Source organism: Engraulis encrasicolus, unplaced genomic scaffold (assembly GCF_034702125.1).
Source record: "Engraulis encrasicolus isolate BLACKSEA-1 unplaced genomic scaffold, IST_EnEncr_1.0 scaffold_479_np1212, whole genome shotgun sequence".
Lineage (NCBI taxonomy): Eukaryota > Metazoa > Chordata > Actinopteri > Clupeiformes > Engraulidae > Engraulis > Engraulis encrasicolus.
The window spans coordinates 22,501-27,500 of record NW_026945785.1 but is presented as its reverse complement, the minus strand read 5'-3'; the positions used below and the strand labels follow the sequence as shown (position 1 = coordinate 27,500).

At 45.7% G+C, this 5,000-nt stretch overlaps 1 protein-coding gene and 1 long non-coding RNA gene across 2 annotated transcripts in view; one reads left to right on the top strand and one right to left on the bottom strand.

Moving 5' to 3' along the window:
* Window positions 1–1,077, top strand: part of LOC134444224 (uncharacterized) — a 6,335-nt gene extending 5,258 nt beyond the window's left edge. Inside the window, exon 3 of the long non-coding RNA XR_010033893.1 lies at window positions 894–1,077. This is a non-coding gene — a long non-coding RNA (uncharacterized LOC134444224). The remainder of the gene's footprint in view (window positions 1–893) is intronic.
* Window positions 1,078–4,834: 3,757 nt separating this feature from the next.
* The window catches only part of hdac3 (histone deacetylase 3), a 6,244-nt gene continuing 6,078 nt past the window's right edge, over window positions 4,835–5,000 (bottom strand). Inside the window, exon 6 of the mRNA XM_063193592.1 lies at window positions 4,835–5,000. This exon is cut by the window's right edge and continues 399 nt beyond it. The gene's annotated coding sequence lies outside the window, so the exon portion shown is untranslated.

The window sequence follows — 5,000 nt, the reverse complement described above, 5'->3', positions numbered from 1 at the left end:
GTGTGTGTGCGTGAGTGTGTCTGTGTGTGTGTGTGTGTGTGTGTGTGTGACAGTGTGTGAGTGTGCGTGAGTGTGTCTGTGTGTGTGCGTGTGTGTGTGAGACAGTGTGTGAGTGTGTCTGCGCGCGTGTGTGTGTGTGTGTGTGTGTGTGTGTGTGTGTGTGTGTGTGTGTGTGTGTGTGTGAAACAGTGTGTGAGTGTGCGTGTGTGCGTGAGTGTGTCTGCATGTGTGTGCGTGTGAGGGAGTGTGCGTGTGTGTCTGTGAGTGTGTCTGTGTGTGTGTGTGTGTGTGTGTGAGAGACCGTGTGTGTGTGTGAGTCTTATGAAGGCTGTTGATTGTTTACCTGAACTTACTGTACAGCTGAAGGCTGAATATTCTAGCCTGATTATCATCGACGCTCAAATCTCTTCGAGACATGGTCTGACCAAGAGCATGACAATGAACATTTCCCAAACGGCATAGTTGACCCGCCTCCCTTGGTTTACTTATGGTTGTTTACTTACTGACAAAGTGGGAGGAGTTCCTGTATTTAAGGGAGCTCAGAAAGTACTTGCGTTGCTCTTGACCTGACTAGTTGCAATGCTGAAAGTGTTGCGTCACTAGGAGGGCACGGCCTGGCTAAAATATTCAGCATTTACCTGAACTTACTGTATGTCTTAGGGCTGACTAGGTAGGTATTTAGCCTTTACCTGCTGTTTGCCTGAAGGCTGAATATTTAGTGTAGGGGTAGAGAAGCGCTGTGTGTGTGTGTGTGTGTGTGTGTGTGTGTGTGTGTGTGTGTGTGTGTGTGTGTGTGTGTGTGTGTGTGTGTGTGTGTGTGAGAAGGTTGATTTACTGTATGTGTGTGTGTGTGTATGTGTGTCTGATTTATTGTTTGTGTGTTTTCTCCTCAGAGGAACAAATTGACGGCCTGACAGAGCTGAAGATGCAGGAGGCCTGAAGACACACACACACACACACACACACACACACACACACACACACACACACACACACACACACACACACACACACACACACACACACACAGATATGTATCTTTTCAACAGTGGAATGTAAATTAAAGGCTAAAGTGTACTGCTTGTTTGAAGTCTGGTTTACTGTGTGTGTGTGTGTGTGTGTGTGTGTGTGTGTGTGTGTGTGTGTGCGCGTGTGTCTGAAGTCTGGTTTACTGTGTGTGTGTGTGTGTGTGTGTGTGTGTGCGCGTGTGTCTGAAGTCTGGTTTACTGTGTGTGTGTGTGTGTGTGTGTGTGTGTGTGTGTGTGTGCGTGTGTGTCTGTCTGTATTACTGTGTGTGTGTGTGTGTGTGTGTGTGTGTGTGTGCGCGTGTGTCTGAAGTCTGGTTTACTGTGTGTGTGTGTGTGTGTGTGTGTGTGTGTGTGTGTGTGCGTGTGTCTGAAGTCTGGTTTACTGTGTGTGTGTGTGTGTGTGTGTGTGTGTGTGTGTGCGTGTGTCTGAAGTCTGGTTTACTGTGTGTGTGTGTGTGTGTGTGTGTGTGTGTGTGTGTGTGTGCGCGTGTGTCTGAAGTCTGGTTTACTGTGTGTGTGTGTGTGTGTGTGTGTGTGTGCGTGTGCGCGTGTTTGAAGTCTGGTTTACTGTGTGTGTGTGTATGTGTGTGTGTGTGTGTGTGCGCGTGTTTGAAGTCTGGTTTACTGTGTGTGTGTGTGTGTGTGTGTGTGTGTGTGTGTGTGTGTGTGTGTGTGTGTGTGTGTGTGTGTGTGTGCGCGTGTCTGAAGTCTGATTTACTGTGTGTGTGTCCTTTGAGTATGATGTTACCTTAGGGCTGCCAACAAATCATACTACTGTGGAACACAACACGCCAATCAGCTTGGCTCTCTGTGTGTTCATGTGTGTGTGGCTGTGTGTTTGATCCAATCAGCTTGGCTTTGTGTGTTCATGTGCGTGTGGCTGTGTGTTTGATCCAATCAGCTTGGCTCTCTGTGTGTTCATGTGTGTCTGTGTGTTTGATCCAATCAGCTTGGCTCTTTGTGTGTTCATGTGCGTGTGGCTGTGTGTTTGATCCAATCAGCACAGAGTTAGCTCCTCGTAAGACAAGTGCACAGGTCTACTGGTTAGGTAAGCTACCTGGACCCTCTCTCAGGTCTACTGGTTAGGTAAGCTACCTGGACTCTCTCTCAGGTCTACTGGTTACTCAGATAAGCTACCGGAGCCTCTCTCAGGTCTACTGGTTACTCAGATAAGCTACCTGGACCCTCTCTCAGGTCTACTGGTTACTCAGATAAGCTACCTGGATTGTCTGCTGTGTTGGAAGGAAACTGTGTTTCTTCTTTCTTCTTTTTACATTTACTTTTTATCCTCTGTCAGGGTGTCTACAGGTTCTTAAAATGTCTTACATTGTATTAAATGTCGTTTTTGTCAAATAAGGCTGTGAAAAGTCTGATTTTCTCTTCTTCAAATTTCTAGCCAAATGTCTTACATTTGCAGAAAAAAATAATCGGCATCCTGAAATATCTTGTTTTGCCCTGCTACTACCACCACCACTAGCACTACTTTAAGATTCTGTAATAAAATTATAACCTGTAGTTAGGACTTTTGCTTTCTGTGTTTCTGGTTAAACTCTGTCCCTGTGTGAGCTCTTGCTGTGAATTATGTGACATCTGTACCAGGAGGAGACATCTCTCCCAAGTTGTCTCAGACAAGAACTACCACTTAGCTGAACTATGACCTTGTATGTTTATTCTTCTTTGGTGCGCTTCCCATTAAAGACGGCCTCTGTGGAAGGAGAGACAGAGAGACCAAGGATGCCATGCTAGGAACACGTTTTCTAGGCTTCTCAATCTCTCTCCTTTGGTGAAAGCCAATTGTAAACCTGATCCAATTGGTCTTGTTGTGCATTAGGAGTCCCTATAACAGATTCCCAATCATCAAGATCGTGGTGATCAAGAGAGATGACTTGTAGTCAACAGCGATGGCACAATCAACATATAGCAACAGTGATGTTAGTTGATGTATAGGGTGCATTTTGTAACAGCTACCTTGTTCACTGTACATCTACAGTACATTGAGTTTCAACTAGAAAACCCTCAAAGCGTGCAGTGGTGGGCAGCAGCTGCACTGGGAGAAGTGTAGACTGTGTATAGGTACATGCACATAGCTATAGACTATGGGCATGTGTATGCAGTTGATGTACGTAGAAGATGGGCAAAGTCAGATTAGTAAAACCAAAGAGGTTGGATATATAATAAGAGGAATCGAAACACGCCCACTCAATGCAAAAGCGTGAGCTCAAAATTTCGTCTCCTAAGGGGGCGTTGTCCCTCCTTCTTCTTCTCTTTTCGTGATGTTTGCACAAGACGTGCGCTACCGCCATCTACAGCGCTAAGGGGACTCCATTTATATTCTCTACCTCAAGACTCCGAAGGTCTCCTAATCGAAGGTCTCCTAAAGGGGCGTTCATCTGACGTAAAGTGGATACCGGAAAAGAACCCACCTGCTTTATCTCACTCTCACATACGATTCTCTGGTAGAACCATGGGCCTCTCAGAATGGAACGATCAGGAATGAGACAACTGAGTGATAGACAACTCATATGGTTGGAATGGCAATGAATTATAATGGCTATCTAGGATTGGCCTTTAATATGAAAGTAATGTTATAAGACATAATTTTCTTTAAGCTAATTTTGAACTGCGCACAACATCTCTAATGAAACAAGTGAAATAGCTCTCTAATGTGTGAAATAGCCCTCAACATCTATGATGTAGCCAATGAAATGATTCCCCACCTCTGCTCCAGCCAATAGGCGTGAGTCTTCTGCTCTGCTGTAGCCAATGAAATTGAGACACTGCTGCCCAGTCTGTCCAAGATTATTATTTTATTTAAAAACGTCAATAAAAGTTTACACTGGATTTGCTATCATACGCACAACATGGTGACAAGTAAGAATACGACCTACAAACATAGAAAAAGTAAAATAAAAAAAGTAATAAGTACGTATGTGTATAATGGTGGGTGTATGTGTGTGTGTGTGTGTGTGTATAATGGTGGGTGTATGTGTGTGTGTGTGTGTGTGTGTGTGTGATGGTGTGTGTGCTCCTTAAAGTCACCTAATCATTACACCAATCGCCATGGTTACATCTCCACAGTCAAGGCTCCATAGAGTCCTCCATAGATACAGAACACCGGCTGTTGCCATAGCTACAGTCCTCCATAGATACAGAACACCGGCTGTTGCCATAGCTACTGTCCTCCATGGATACAGAACACTGGCTGTTGCCATAGCTACAGTCCTGCATAGATACAGAACAGCAGCGGTTGCCATAGCTACAGTCCTCCATAGATACAGAACAGCAGCTGTTGCCATGGCTACAGTCCTCCATAGATACAGCAGCAGTTGCTGTGGCGACCGGCCAGCCTCTGCGGCAGCCATCTTAGTACAGATATGTAGAATGCTAGCAGTACAACACCAGGTGTGGGCGTGGTCAGCACCCGGTGTGGGCGTGGCCAGCCTCCGATGGGGGCGTGTGTGTGAGTTCCAAAGAAAGTTTATGTGTAGAGATGGGCTCGGGGAAGAGTGTGTGTGTGTGTGTGTGTATATGTATGTGTATGTGTGTGTGTGTGTGTGTGTGTGTGTGTGTGTGTGTATATGTATGTGTATGTGTGTGTGTGTGTGTGTGTGTGTCAGAGTTGGGCTTCAGGGGGAGCCAGTGGTCCGGGTCTTTCAGTCTGCAGTCGTTCTTGTTTCAGATCAAATCAAATTCATAAACTGCTACAAATATAAACAGTAAGTCAAGCGGTCCTCAGAAGGGTCAAGCGGTCCTCATTAGTCAAGCGGTCCTCAATAAGTCAAGCGGCCCCCAGTAAGTCAGGTCCTCAGTAAGTCAAGCGGTCCTCATTAGTCAAGCGGTCCTCAGTAAGTCAAGCGGTCCTCATTAGTCAAGCGGTCCTCAGTAAGTCAAGCGGTCCTCAGTAAGTCAAGCGGTCCCCAGTAAGTCGTGTTCGCTTTAAACAGTTGTAATGTTTTGTGATCCTTTCATCGG